Raw genomic sequence first — 16,991 nt, 5'->3', positions numbered from 1 at the left:
CTGGGATTGTTTGTACTCATTTTAATGCATTTTTCATGCTGATTCCAAATATGGTCATGACAATGCACAATTCTGGAATTTTTGAATTTTTAAAGAAAAATTTTGAACTTGTCGTCTGCAGTTGACACCTGATTCAACACTGCAATTTCCTTCACTGATAAATGTTAGTAACTAACAAAACTTTCAAAAGGCATGTTCAGAAATAAGTGTGGAAAAAACAGGGAGTCATACAAGTTTTGGATATATCTAGAAAGGGGATTAGAAAGGTTTTTGAGCCTGGTAAAGATAGTTATACCAGGTAGGGGGATTAAAAAAGTTTTAGCATAAAATTGCAAATTTTCATGTGTAACACCGGGGTGCAACACTATATGATTCCATTTTAATTTAGCTAGTTCTTGTGGGTCAAGGTTATTACTCTGAATGTGTTGTGGCGGAAGGAATGTTGCATTGTGGTACTGACAATAGTATAATTTTCCCTTTGTTGTATTTGACCTCAATACTATTTGATGATATGATAGCACAGGCACAGACTCCCAAAGATGAAATTTATTTAAAGGGCAACTTTTGGGTCCAGATTTAGACCCCCTACTCCAACTTTTAATGGCTGCCACAGAAAATCCGTAAATTTGCAGGTTTTTAATATTTTTACAGGTACAACATATGACTACAATATAAAGCAAATCTGAGGGGGTCAGGTGGGCGCCTCCTTGATTTCATATGGAGTGACCCATAGGTGTATGATACTAGTATATCAGCCACTAGTATATTTCAGGCGTAGAACATGGTACTGGGTGTCCCAAAAAGGTTATGTAGATTTTTGAAAAAATAATCTTGAGTTAATGTTCGCAAATGTAATACCTTTTTCATGACATCTATGTACCCTCTGCTAGTACCCTGTGAATGTCAAGTTTGCAACTTTGTGAACTTAGGTGCTGTGTAATAATTATGAGCCTCGGTGGTGAACGTTCCAAACGGCGCCTTAAAAATTGCCTCCCCCCTCACGGCCCGCCAAAAATTGGTCCCCCCCTTCCCCTGCCAAAAAAATCTCCCCCCCCCCCACTTGCACATGCCAAATTTTTGAGATCCCAATTTGCAAACCTAAGAAGTTCTTGGTATAGGCCCTAGGCCTAAACACATTGCAAACATTTTCTTCAAGCTAGGGTAGGGCTTTGAAATGACAAAAAAAAATATTAGGGACCTCCCTGTTTGGATGTGTTGACAAAGCTTTTGCAATTACATTTTTACACAGAAATGAATAGCAAATTTACAACAAATATTGATGGCCTCCCTCACCAAATTTTGAGGAAGTTCTGATGCTAGAAAAAAATGTTATATAGCTTTTGAAAGAAAGTCTAAGATTATTTTGCTCTGATTAACTAAGCATTTTTACCCATGTTCAATAATGCAAAAGTGCATTGAAAGACCAGTGGGGGCACTAGGGGTGGAGGAGGAGGTGACATGGGGCATCATTTCACCCAGTATTGAGCTTTTTCATACATTTGCTAAACTTAATAAAAAATAAGCACTTTTGAAGGTAATTTTGATTTTCAGATCCCCCTTTTTCCCCCTTTTTTCGCCAATTAAAACTTAACATTCCCTCCTCATGGTTCAAGTAAAAAAAAATCAGACCTCTCCTCCAGAACGCCCCTCCTCCAGAGGCCCCCTCTGACCTGCCAATAAATGAATGCCCACCCCACCTCTTGGCCTTCCAACAAATCTTTGCCCTCCCCTATAATTCCACCACCCCAGGGGTACACATAATTATTCCACTGACCCTTATGAAACAACTCCCATTCCCCAGCATTATATATTGAATGGTCTCTTAAACCTGAAAGAGCTTGAAAATGTTACCTGGCTCTGTTGCAAATACCTTTATACTGGGGTCTGAACACTCTAAGAAATAAAGGTTCTAAATAGAACCTTTTTTGTCTTCTCATGAGAACCCTTCCTTGTGAACCTATCGAAAAGGTTCTTTAATTTTGGAGAACCCTTATATCTAAAGAACCGAAAATGTTTATGTATCACATTTTAGGGCCATTTTTGGTTCTTTCAAGAACACTAAGGGTTCTCCTGAGAGGACAACTTTAGGACCTTTTTAGAACCTTTATTTTTTAGAGTGAAGAGCTTGGAATTGTATGGTGCAGTAGTTATAGCCAGAAGAAAAAGTGCCCCCTGACAAATGAAAGAGAAATTGGGAAGGCAAAGGAAAAAAAGAGGAGAAAGAAGCCTGTTTCCCACCAAAACTCACCCAGATCATGGGCCAAAATGGTGTAAAATACAACAGTGTAGCATGCATGTCCAAATAAAGCACTTTCGATTTTCTTGAAAGCTCAAAAAGTTCTCATGTACAATCTCTCTAAAAAAACCCGGTATATGTATTTATCCCACTGATAACACCGTTGTCAAACTAATGCACTGGGAAATGTATTCATCTTTGCTGCCAACATTTTTATTTTGCCCCCTTGGCCAAAAAAGCTAGGCGGTGGGTTATAGACTGTACTGTCATGAGATGCAGACCATTCTGACGATATAGGCCTACTTTGGTTCACCTCAAGTTCAGTAGTGATGCAGGTGCGTATTTCGCTGGTCAAATCGTATGCATTAAATTAATTATACAGAGCGTGCAATGGCAGTTCAGTGGCGTAGATACCCATTGCCTATTTGGGTCCCGCCCCCTAGTGCAAGGAAAAAGAGGAAAAAGGAGGCGAGAGGAAAAAGAGAGGGAGAGGAGGGAAGAGAGGTGGGAATCCATACGATATGCAAATTGCATTGCAATACCATACGATTATTATCAATAAGCCTGGCAAAATTATTTATTTGGGCCCCGCCCCCAAGTGCGTGGAGGATTTGGGCCCGCCCCATACAGGCTTCCCCCCTGGAAAAAATCCCAGCTTCGCCGCTGTGGCAGTTTGTCTTTGAGGTGAAGCTAGACTAAATCCATCAGTCGTCTACATTGTATGTATATGTGTTATGCTTAGTACGAATCTTTGTCCTAAAGTGCTTTACTCAAAAGCGCCTGCAACGGCGGCGTTCTGGCAAAATTTTTGTTTGTAAAAAATTGTCAAAATTTTGATTTTGTATGGGAAATTCTGATTTTGAGGTTTGAAAATACTGGAATGTGTTTTTCAAAGTTTCCAGATGTTTTCAGATAGCAAGATCGTCTGTGTGTTTCATGTCCTCCTACAAAATGGCATTTTTTAATGAAAAATACAGGTTTGGGGTTTCAGAATACAGTTTTGTAAGGTTGGCAGGTCTGTGAAATAACAATAACATACACTTGATGTAAAACATGAAATGACATACACTTGATGTAAACTTGACATTTCAGCTCAACCCATAGAAGTTTTATTTAATTTGTAAATTCAAGAATATAAATTTGTTTTCTTATTTTCTTGACTCTTTATATAAATTCAACTTAATACTGGATTGTTGCCAAAGTTTGCATGCTTATCAAGTTCAGTGTTATTGACTCAGTTAATTTTGAACTACAAATAGAAACTCATTGATGCGAACAACTCAAGTGTAGCAAGAAAGGAGACTGGCTTTTTAATTTTGAATGTATAACAATGCATGTAATCGGACCATAATAGTGGGAACGTTTTTAAGGGGGTTCTACACCCCTGCCCAATTTTGTGCCTATTTTTGCATTTTGCTTAAAAATTATAGAGCATTGGTGACAAGTAAGATATGTATATTATAGGGCAAGGACTACAACTACTGCACTGGAAATTTTATTTCAGCACAGACAACAGTTGTGGAGTTACAGTAAAAATGAGGGAAACCAATATTTGATCAATAAATCAATAACTGCTTGCCTTGAGTTGCTGAATTTGCAGTGCAGTAGTTGTAGTCCTTGCCCCTATAATATACATATCTTACTTGTCACCAATGCGCTATAATTTTTGAGAAAATGCAAAAAATAGGCACAAAATTGGCCAGGGGTGGAGTACCCCCTTAAGCTTCAGAATGCTTAAAATTTACCACAAAAGTGTTCCAATGTGCATGAATGCTGATTATGAATGAATTGATATTTCCTTGACATTATTATTCCATTTAAAATTCACACTACCCCTGTGGAAGATTTTGGAAATATCTTCCTCAGGGGAATATAAATTTCAAAGGAATGACCATTTTAAGCAGCTCCATTTGAATTTCATACACCTTCCGAGAAAGATTCAACATGAATCTTCCACTGAGGGAGGGTGAGTTTCAAATGGAGCTGCTAATGTGTTCATTCCATTTGAAATTCATACTCCCACTGTGGAAGATATTTCCAAAATCTTCCACAGGGGTAGTGTGGATTTTAAATGGAATAGCCCATTCAGATGCAGTTAGCAGTGCTAATGTATATTGCTGAAACATGTTTTTTTTATGTTCCAAGGCTGGGATGCTTGTTTTAAAAAAGCAATGTAATTTATTTGATATAATTTCACTTCACGGTTGTTTGATGTCAGGGCCATAGCAAGGTTGTAAAATGTGGGGCGGCCATAACAAATGTGGGGCGACCAAAATACAAATATAGGCCCTATGACCAAATTGAAGTAAAGATATAAAGAAAAACATAACAAATTTCTCAAAAAGTGGGGTGACCATGGCATCCCCGGCTGCCCCGCTTGCTACGGCCCTGTTTGATGTGATCATTTATTTTGATGCAAATACAGTGAGTTGTATATTATTGAACTTGCATGTTTTTTATGTTCAAATGTTCAAGGCCCGCATGCTTTTTTTAAAAAGCAATATTTGATAGTAATTTCACTTGATTCTGTAGGCCTATAATAGATTTCACATAATGAATAAAATAAGTATTGACTGTTGTGCACTTTGAAAACGTATTCTATTTTGTTGATTTTATCAGTATATGATATGTAAAGTTCTCTTTTGAATTTTGTTGAAGTTCACCTGATTATTATAGGCCTACATAGTAGGTCTGATATTAAAAACCTATACATTTTGGTATATACAATAACCAATAATAGCGTAAAAATGGTGCATCAAATGACTTCAATTGAGGCTGCATTTTGAAAAATTTCATACTTCTCAGGGGGGCACATCCCCCATCAAACACCCGCCATGTCATGCAGGTGCGACATGGCGCTATCAATGACTTATAATGGTCATTGGGTCCCCCCACTTTTAAAAATGGATTTATGCCCTTGTCTTTTGGACCAGTGGCGTAGTATCATTAGGGCATGTGCCCCCCCCCCACCCCCCATCGATCTGAAATTTTAAAAAATCCCATAGGAAAATTGCCAAAAAACGGCTTGTACCCCCCAATCAGACCCGGTCCCCCCATCATGGTTTGTGCCCCCCAAATGTGATGACCCCTTCACAATAGTTACTCTGACACCCACTAGTTTGACTTCTGCTGTCCCAAATGTGTCCTATATAATTTTATTTCCTATATTATTCCTGTATTTTTGCAAGGGCTGACTTGAAGCCCTGCAAATGACAACTAGCAATAATATACAATATTAAAATACACTTGATTTATTTCTATATTTAATGCTCTGCATGCTAGCCGTAGGCTTCAAAATAAAATAAAAAGTCTCTGGGAAGTTTTGGATATTTTCTCAAAGAGCTATAAGAACCAATCAATACTAGGCTTATTTGTACTCATTTTAATGCATTTTTCATGCTGATACCACATATGGTCATGAAAATTAACAATTCTGAATTTTTTAATAAAAAAAATTAATCTTGTCGTCTGCAGTCGACACCCGCGTGAAGAGAGTTAAACTGAAATATTGCATTTATGGAGGCATTATAAAAGTGCTCTAAACATGTTTTAAACAGATTAATTGAGTAGAGCAAAGTACATTGATCAATATGCCTTTTGTTTGGAGTCAATCGGACATACGGTTTTCAAAATATATCAATTTATATTTTCTTTGTATCTTATTGTCAATAATCAATCAAGTTAATGAGCTAAAATGACTGGAGAAGCTCATTTACATATAATTTTTGCCAATATTTTGCTAAAAATCCATGCATAAATGTTCAGGGTACTTTTATTTTGAATAATTTTGCCCTGAAACTTGGTCAAAGTGTTTCTAATATGTTCTAATGTATTATATAGTGAAGCCGCCCCCTAATTTGCATATTTGCATAATTAATTAGCATTTATGCAAATTAGCTCATTAATTATGCAAATATGCAAATTAGAGGGCTGCTTCACTATATAATACATTAGAACATATTAGAAACACTCATACTGCAGTTACTGTCCGTTTTCCTATACACAATACACAGTGCTCTCACCATTGACGCGTGACCCCTACAAATGATGTATGTTGGGAGAATGGACACTTGCCTAGTTAACATCACTGTGTGAAAAATAACCAGCCAATATTTTATTTATTCTCCAAAACTTCTAGCAAATATATTTCTCTAACATGACCTAAAATTACAGCTAGGTTAGATGTTCAGAAATGGTCGTACTTTTGTAAAATATGAGTGAGGGCAAGGCATAGCTAGCCAACTCCCGTGTTATTTGAATGGAGATTTGACCGAAAATATTGGTATCGGACCGCTCACTTCTGAAAGATGCCACAAAAAAACCGGTAAAAGCTACATTTACATTATTCTAAATAGGTTCTAGAAAATAAAGTTTTGTAACATGTCCTAAATTTTTAGCTAATTTAGGTGTTTGGAGAGGGTCGTACTTTTGTGTTTTAGGAAGGACATGTAAACGACAGATAACACCAAAAATATGAAGAAATTATTTCTAAACCGTGTTAAGTCAAAAAAATCATTATGTTGCTCATTTTCAAGAATGCTGGTTTACAAAAAGCACGACATTGTCTGATTTCGTGAACAAAGCCACACATAACATTGTTTCCTTTCGTTTCCTTTATAATCGGTTACCCAACTGAAGCTATGAATACCAGCTTTATTGCGATATCGCACATGAAAACAGTCACTTGTGCACAACCAGAGAAGATCCGATTTAATCAGTTGAGCTGTTTCAATGAGTGTTATCTTGGTTTAATAGCTTTTAATGGGGTTAAGTCCTGCAAAGGTCGAGATGAATTCTACTGTAGACATGACTGCATCATGTTTGACCAAGTTTCAGGGCAAAAGTATGCAAAATAAAAGTACCCTGAACATTTATGCATTGATTTTTAGCAAAATATTGGCAAAAATTACATATTAATGAGCCTATCCAGTCCTTTTAGCTCATTAACTATATTGATTATTGACAAAAACAATAGGATACAAAGAAAATATAAATTGATGTATTTTGGAAACCGTATGTCCGATTTGCTCCAAACAAAAGGCATATTGATCAGTGTACTTTACCCTACTCAATTAATGTGTTTAAAACATGCTCAAAGCATTTTCTAATTTCTAGAAAATGCATCCAATACCACCTTAATGCACAATGAGATACATAATGAGATATATTTTTCAACTTTATGCAGTATGACCTGTGACGCTTGACTGGACAAATGGAGTTGATATGTATTTCCAAATGGTGCAAGCTCCAAGTGCAAAAGAAAAGAAAACCAGAAAACATAATTATTTTAAAAGTTGAAATTTGCAGCATAAAAACCACAAAACACAAGAGTATTGAATAATGATGAATAATAGTGTATTTGCAAGGCCATAAAAAGCATAAAGGACAAGCACAGTCAAAGCCTTAATGTACGATCTTTTTGGGGCGCCCTCTACGGAGGCGGCCCACAATATAGGCATGAGTTTGTGAGAAGCTTCTAATTTCACTCTTACTAGATTTACTCCAAATTGTTTTGCTAAAATTATGCCTTGCTCAGAAATAAAACCACAATATGCTTGGATTTTATTTTATTATTGTTTTCTGTTATGCACAGGATAAAATGGTGCGCGTATATTCTTTGTTTAAAAGACAAAATTAATGGATTTGTAAAAACACCAAATAAATCGAGACCTTTGACCTTTGTAACCACTTTGACCTTTGTAACCAGTTTACCGCCTCTTAGAACCCGATAGACGGTGACCAACACTATGGACTACAATAGCCTAATCTGAATGGCATAGTCCAATAACCTCAAATAAACAATCATAGTGCAAAATTTGACCTAACTTGCAGAGTATGAGTATGAGTATACAAGCTGTATCAAAAAGTTTGGTACCCAGCAGTTTTGATAGTAATTGAAAAGCCTGGTTCTTCCAAATGCAATATCGGGTCCCCTTAAAATGATAAAATGATCAGACCATAAATCTTTTGTGACTGTTTATGACATTAATCAACAAATTATGCGGATCCTAGATGTGTCGAGGATGTTATGTTTATGAACAAAACGTTACGTTTGTATTTTCAACATTGTTAATCATTGCTACGTGTATGTTAACAAATGAAAGTTCTGTAATTTTTTAAATTCTTCAATGCTAAGTTAGTAAGTATTCTTTTGGATATCATCAAATTGTAAATCTCTAGTCAGATTTTCAGTGTGTTAACAACTATGTATCAAAGATGTTATGTTCATGTACAAAACATTAACGTTCTTATCTTGTAAACATTGTATACCCATAGCTACTTTTATGAAGAATTAATGTTCTGTAATTGTTTTTTATCCTTCATCTCTATTAGATTTTCAGTGTATTAGCAAGTAGATGATGTAGGCTATATGTATCACAGATGTTATGATGTATATGTATCACAGACGTTAAACATTCATAAAAACTTTTCTTTTGGTCAACATAGATATTTTGCCAGGGGGAGCTTACTTATTTGTGTCTTCTATACTATCCATCATATACCCCCCTGCATAACGAAATTCAATAATATTCAATATCCAAAGCAATATCATCACTACAATATGCCCCAAAATTGAACTCCCCCACCCCACATAATCGCAAATACACGACAGCTTCATTCCAATTCAATTTATTTCATCCGAAACGGTCCTGTGATACACCTTCCCCAATCAAACACATTTCTCTTGCATTTGATCATCTTCTACTCTTCCCTAGAAAAAATCATTATGATACCAAATCCCGGGACCAAATCTAAACACCATGCCATGGAATTCACCATATCACGTCCAAGCTCACATTGGGCGCCCCATTCCTTTTTTAAAGGAATTTTTATTTCAGAATATAGGCCAACCTTTATTTTTTTCAAAACCAATTTTTTGGCATATTTGTAAATACACATGTTCCAACTTAAATCTATGAGCAAACTGTCAAATTCGCCTTGTAGTAAAATGGAATGATTTTCTGTTGGTCCGACATATTATCATAATTTCTCAGATTATGATAATATGTCGGAACGATCGGAAATCGTAGTCTCTAAGAAGCCAGTTTGGTTATGCTCCCTCCACACATGTGGAGAGAGCGTAACCAAACTGGCTGCATAGAAGACTAACTCTGAGGCCGCACTCGCCATCCTAATCCAAAAAGTGCTAGATATTTTGAGTGATAGATGTCATGTTGTTTCTTTTCAAATTTCCAATGTTTTTCGTGTCCAAATGTATTGGGAACTTTCATAATGATTGCATATTAACTATTTTATCATTTTGGAAGAAAAAAAGAAAAATCTAAAAAAAAATTTAAAAACTCGGATCGTATATTAAGGCTTACAACAGATGCAAACAAAATATAGTATGTCTCAAAGCCAAGCGGATTTGGTTTGCGGTGCGCATTTGTTTCGGAAAAACTGACCAGTTTAATTTTTTCCACCCAATTATTTCTTTTATAAAAATGTTGTTATAAAATATGTTTTAAAAGCATATAGGAAGAATTGTGTAATTTACACTTTAAATTAGTGAAAAATATTTCATATGTCAAGTTTTGAAAGTTCCGAGCTGGGTTTCGAAACTGAATCAAATACATTACGGTAATGTATTTGATTCAGTTTCTGTATTCTTGATTGTATCTTTAATTTGCTGTTTAATTTGTTGTTCTTCCACAGCATTACCTGACTATGTTTGGTGCTACAGTAGCCATCCCATTACTACTAGCAGGTGATATGTGTATGGGTGATGATCTAGTAGCTCAAGCTAGACTCATTGGTACTATCTTCTTTGTATCTGGTTTAGCAACACTACTACAGTCCACGTTCGGAAGCAGGTAAATGTGCTATTCTATTCTGATTCTAAATCATTCTGGGACACCCTGTATGTCCTCTTTTAATTTGGGCCCAAACAGACAGGGTAATACAAAGAAAATCGCTTTTAATGCTAAACCCTCTATACTTTCTTGAAGATGGCCGCAATTCAACAACTCTTCATATACCTTTATACAGGAGGCAACCTTTTTTAATCTGTGATGAATCCACACTTTTACTGTAGCATTGGCCTATACGTGAACGCAGCGCGCATACGCCCTATGCGTGAGCACATATAATTCATCATGCCTGGAACATTTGTGTGTGTACATGCTTATTTGTTGAATTCAGTATTACAACGGTGAAACATTATTGAATCCCTAATAAATCAATCACTACCAACTGAGCACTGCAAGGGCTTTAGACACCAATGTTGATGCTAGAACTGTTGTTTGTCTGTTTTTACCTTGTATTTCCAAAGATTTGAAAATTTTAAATTTATAGACTTTATCCTGATTGGATCATATCCCTATTATCAATTGGTAATAATTTGTATTCTTGATGGTTTTTTTCACCACAGATTACCTATAGTACAAGGTGGCACTTTCTCATTTCTGGCACCAACTTTTGCCATTCTCAACTTAAAAGGACCGTGTCCAGCACCACTATCAGGTAAACTGCAAATTTGATCAGCTTTTGACTTCAATTCAATTTTGTTACATATAGGCCCCCCTAGTACAATTATATTAAGCAGTTGTGTTAATACTAATTCTGGTTATCCAAGAAGCACACTGCCTAACCAACCAAGATGCTGAGTGCCCCTACAAATATTTTTCTTGCCCCCTTCCAAGTTTGCCCCCCCCCCACTTTGAGGAAAAACCTCCAAAATTTATCCGTAAATGTTCACTTTTTGCAGCAATTTTGCACAAAATTTGTTGATTTTGCCCCCTTGGAATTCACTTTTCCCCCATGCCTCCCCCCCCAAATTCCTGGTACCACCACTGGATGAGTGTAGCCTTGCAGGAGGTAGATGAAATGGCAGAATTTTCTTTTAAAAAGACATGGAAACTGAATTTTAACTCCTGCCAAGAATTTTTAGTTGCCTGCTAAATTTTTTCTCTGTCAAGAATTTGTTAGTTCCCCGCTAAAATTTTTAGTGGGGCCATACAGAAATACGTTCACCTGGGTCCTTACCTTGTAAATGCAGTAGTTGAGTTTGAAGATGTGTCATGGGTCAAATGGGGTCAAATAGGGTTGAATTGCTTTGAACTATGTCAATGTTATGGCAGGAGGCTCAGTGGTTCGAGAACCACCTATTTCCATTACAACCCTCCATGTCACCGCAATGGGTGGTGGTGGGGTGGGGGCTCTAGTGGTTCGCAAAACTCCTTGTCATCATTGATTTTCTTTTCTTCCAGCCAATGCTTCTGCCGAGATGAGAGCCGAGAGGACCGAACTCTGGCAGGGACGTATGCAAGAGATCCAGGGTGCCATCATGGTGGCGTCCATTTTCCAAGTCGTAATTGGTTTCAGCGGCATCATCGGACTTTTACTCAAATTCATCGGTCCTTTGTCTATCGCTCCGACCATCGCGTTGGTAGGGTTGTCGTTGTTTGGGGCTGCTGCTTCATTCTCTGGTGTTCACTGGGGTGTCGCATTCTTGTAAGTTAAAGACATTGGCTACAAGCTGTATATATCAAAATGATTGGTACCCATTAGTTGCCATTGATAATGGATAAGTCTGACACATCAGAATTCAGCATAAGATCCAAATAATTTGTAGATTATTTGTAAAACAAGTCATAAACTATACATTCTGGAAATTTTTAAGAGTATGCAATGTTGCATTTGGAAGATGCAGACTTTTTTTTTCAATAAACATAAAAATCGATGGGTACCAATCATTTTGATACAGCCTGTATTCTATTTGAACCCTACCATCCACCTGTGGCAGATTCAAGAGCAGTTTGCTACAGAGGGAGTATGTTTTTCAAATGGAAATGCCTAGGGTTAAATTATTTTGAAACCCATACTCCCCCTGTATATATGTGTAATTTATCTTCCACAACTGGAGTGAGTATTTCAAATGGAAGTTACCCAATTGTCTATTCTATTTGAAACCCATACTCCCTCTATGGACAATGAGCTAAATCATGGATTTCAAAACGAATAGTGGTCAATAACCCAATAAAATTCAACTATATGCTTCTTAGATATTAAAAGGGATGGTGGACTATCTTTCTACAGACTATCAAATTGTTTTATTTTTACCCAACAGTTTCTAGTGATTATGGAGAAGACTGGCTCAATACAATTTGTCCAGTTGGAGCCGGTTCTTCATGACAGTGTCAAAATAAAATAAGATTAACCCTAACACCTATAGATACTACAAAATACCACAATGAAAACCACTGCACAACCGTGAATCCCAGGGTCTGCAATGACGCAATCACCGTAAGTGCTATATGCTCACAGAATCGCTGTTCGGTGCAGCGCAACCTGTGTGGATCCCGGTTGGTGATATTGTGCTTGACATGCGGGGGGTCTAAAGTTAAAATCCTGTGGGTGCCAAGTCACTTCTTTGTTCACCTTCTCTCCTTTTTTGTTTCTTCTTTAACTTCCGATAGCAAAAAGTATAGGGTTTCGTGTTGGGGTTGAATAACATGTATGTTCCTAGATTGAAGCCTATGTTAACCCTAACACCCATAGATACCATAAAAGACCACGATGAAAACCACTGCGCATGTGTAAATCCCAGGGGCTGCGATAACGCAATCACCCTAAGTGCTATATGCTCACGGAATCGCCAAGTGACTTCTTTGTTCATCTTCTCTTCTTTTTCGTTTCTTCTTTAACTTCCGATAGCAAAAAGCAGGGTTCATTGTTAGGGTTAAAAGCAATCAAATTAATTTTGTTGCTAATTACATGTTGTAAATTCTATTTCTCTTGACAGGACCATGATTCTAATGATGCTGTTCTCACAATACATTGCTAGGTTTAATGTGCCATGTGCTGGCTATAATAGGTCAGACAACTGTCATCTTGTATGGTTTCCACTCTTCAAGCTCTTCCCAGTAAGTACCAAGTTCCGGGAATTCCATATTTTACAGTTTACTCTTTATATTATCAGTGGTGTCGCTTTCTTTTTGACATAGAAAATTGGAAATTTTAAAGTAGGCTGTACACGAAATATCTGCTATTTTTGTCTCCAGCTTGTCAATTAAACGTTTATTCAGATGTCCGCAGCCGACTGATGATCAGATGTCCTCATTTTGCAAACAATACACAATGTCCGTGGTTGCTGGTAGGGGTGGGTAGGTAATGGTGTGTGTGGGGAGGGATGTGTGCAGTCAGGATCACAATTTGACTACCAAGTCCAAATCATAACATGTTATTTTGTTACAAGGTGCTTTGTGGTAGTCTGAAACAAGTACTTGTATCAAAACTGGATTGAGAATGAAGCCTGAATAAATATGTGCAAGCCTATATGGAAGCTGTCAACTTAGCTGTAGTATACATGTGACAAAGACTTCCAGCATACACCTGCCTATGGTTAATGTACCATAATACAGTCATTTGTTCATTTACACAATCATATGTTGCAGATATTTCACAGATCAACAATCCAATTATGAAACACGTTGCTTCATTAGAAATGTACAATACGCAAGAATCTCGAACATTCCTAGCTCTTTTGAATGTGGACGATAAAGTGAGATCAGTATTTAAAAGGGCATTTCGTGATCCACAGCCTCATCCCCCTACTTTTCTCAAAAAAAGTTGAGATTTTTATACCACTGGAAATCTCTGGCTACATAATGTTTATGTACCAAATATTTCTTGCAGATTAATTCGTTTAGAAAACATATCGTCAAATTTGAATATTGTTCTGGTATACCAGAACGAAATTACAAAAGTGGCCTATGGAGCAGTGTAATACACATAATCATGCATAACTCACAAACGCAAAATCAGAACTATCAATTGAAATTTTGGGAGTAAGCTTTTTTCATGGATATCTTCTGAAAAATGTCATTTAAAGGAGTATTTCGTGATCCTATAATGAAAGACAAAGATAAGAAGACTAGTTTGCGTCTGACGTCACTGTCAATCAAATTCTCTACGATCCTTGATTGGCTAATATCGCGTATAAGGAAGGTCGATTCATCTGGCTGGTGCCGATCGGAGAAAAGGAATAGCAGTGAATGGCGAAAATACGATACTCTTACAAGGCAAAAAGCAACTTTTCTAGGCATTGTGGACATGGTGCCTTCGCCAAAAAAAGTTTCCTGCTATTAAGACCTAACTTTTGAGATGGTTTGTATGTTAAAAGGTGCAAAATTAACAATAAGGCGCCCGGTTTTACCGCCGTGTTCAGCAACTCATATCATCACGACACTTGTAAACAAACCGTGCTCGGAGTTTGATTGACAGATGACGTCAGACGCAAACTAGTCTTTTTATCTTTGTCTATCATTATAGCATCCTCTATTTATGTCATTTTTCATTAGATATCCACGAAAAAAAACCATTCCCAAAATTTCAGTTGATTCCGATTTTATGCTCATGAGTTATGCATGATTATGTGTATTACACTGCTCCATAGATATCAGTGCGTTGTAATTTCGCTTCTGGTGCACCAGAACGAAATTCAAAATTGGCGATATCTTTGCTAAACGAATTAATCGGCAAGAAATATTTTGTACATGAACATTATGTAGCCAGAGGTTTCCAGTGATATAAAAATCTCAACTTTTTTTGAGAAAAGTGGGGGGCTGTGGATCACGAAATGCCCTTTTAAAAGAGGATGCTAGGATCACAAAATCCTCCTTTAAGTGTTCTTTATTATTATAGCCAAATAAGTAAATAGTTTTTGATGGAAATTTTATTTTGATTTCAGGTGATTCTTGCCATTGTGTTTTCGTGGTTGTTTGCATTCATCCTGACTGCTGCCGGAGCATTCCCAAATAATCCAGATACTTACGGTTACGGAGCCAGAACGGACATCCGGATTAACGTTTTGACAGAGGCACCATGGTTTTATTTTCCTTATCCTGGTAAGCTGGGACGAAATTCCCAGTATAACTTGTATAATGATTTTATTTCCAGTAAAATAAAAAATGTCGCATGATCCTATCCAATAAGACCAAAGTCGGCAGTAATAAAATTGAGAAATAGACAAAAATAAGGAACAAAATACAATGAAATTATAAGAAAATGAACATTCAAAAAGTTGATAACTTTAAAACCAAGTGTTCTATTGGAGTGGAGACTTTGGTATCGTTACATGTAAGCATAGGTACTGAGCAAGTTAAAAATGCTAATAACTTGCCAATTTTCAAAATTCCAACTTTTATTGTCTGAGTGGACCAGATTATATCACAAATATGAATACAAATTGGTCAATTTCCATCACAGACACGTGTAAATACAAATATCGTAACTTTATGTGTTTTTACTTATTGTCTTGGGAAATGATTATTTTGTACATACACTATCAATTTTTAAAACAAATATTTGAAATAAGCCAAAACCTTCAATGGCCATTGGGCTATTCCCTTTAAAATCGCACACTCCCCCTGTGGAAGATTTTGGAAATATCTTCCACAGGGGGAGTATGAATTTCAAATTTCAACACATAGCAGCTCCATTTGAAACCTCACTCTCCCTCAAGGGAAGATTAACGTTGAATCTTTCTCAGAGGGTGTATGAAATTCAAATTGAGCTGCCTTAACCCTAACACCAAACCCTGTTTTTTGATATCGGAAGTTAAAGAAGATACGAAAAAGGAGAGAAGATGAACAAAGAGGTCACTTGGCACCCCCAGGATTCGAACCTTTGACCCCCTGCATGCCAAGCACACGATCACGGACCGGTAGTTACACAGGTAATGCTGCCCCGGGCAGCAATTCCGTGAGCATTTAACACTTAGGGTGATTGCGTCATTGCAGACCCTGGGATTCACGCATGCGCAGTGTTTTTCATTGTGGTATTTATGGGTGTTAGGGTTAATGTGCTCATTCCATTTGAAATTCATACTCCCCCTGTGCAAGATATTTCCAAAAAATCGTCCACAGGGGGAGTGTGGATTTTAAATGGCATAGCCCATTCAGGCCCTTGTTTGAAATCTACAGACCGTATGGTAGAGTCCGAAGTTTTCGGTTTTACGTAAAACGGAAAAAAATCACGGAATCGGAGGTACAACACGGAAAATGACATTTTTGTATGATGTGACAAAAATTGTTAAAAGTTAAGAGAAATAAACAATCATGAGTTGTGTGTGTCAATATTTATGATAAAAAAATACTGTTTAATAATACCGAAATAAAGGTATATTACCAAGGCCTGAACCCCCTATATCCATCCAAACATCGTTACAGTCGGCCTATTATTGTGAAAATATTCCAATCAGAGCATATTTATTGCGATATTGAACACTTTATTGTGACATTATATAATTTTAAGCTTAATTCATGAAACATGGATTTACAAATTTTACAACACGGATTACAACACGGAAAATGGATTTTAGAACCTAAACTTCGGACTCTACCTTATGGTAATTAGCCCAAACTCAAATTTTAATGTTAAATTGGTCCACATTTTGTGACACTTTGTAAGACTTTGGTAATGCCTTAAAATAAAATGAATTTTGGATTTATATAGCGCGATTTTCCAGATCTTAGAGGACTCAAAGCGCTGTAATTTCGCTGCCATGGTGAATCATTACAATCCGATCGCATCAACTAGGTCGTGGCCGTGGTTGCAGCGCAAACCTATCCACACTTAGATTGTAACATCCACCAATTTTCTGTGCAGTTCCCCAAATTCCATTGGGTGAAGGAAGTTTTTTGATAACCAAACAACTAATCACCGATTTTTGAAAGCAGGAGGAAACTGAAGATCCTGCAGAAAAGCATGGAATTGGGATGAACCTAATGCACATACAGTCCTTGGGCACGGC

General features: G+C 36.9%; 1 pseudogene; it reads left to right on the top strand.

Moving 5' to 3' along the window:
• LOC140150505 (solute carrier family 23 member 1-like) overlaps window positions 1-16,991 on the top strand; it is a 67,609-nt pseudogene that overhangs the window by 17,489 nt on the left and 33,129 nt on the right.

This window comes from Amphiura filiformis, chromosome 4 (genome assembly GCF_039555335.1).
Source record: "Amphiura filiformis chromosome 4, Afil_fr2py, whole genome shotgun sequence".
Classification (NCBI taxonomy): domain Eukaryota; kingdom Metazoa; phylum Echinodermata; class Ophiuroidea; order Amphilepidida; family Amphiuridae; genus Amphiura; species Amphiura filiformis.
This window is presented reverse-complemented; position numbering and strand designations above follow the sequence as displayed.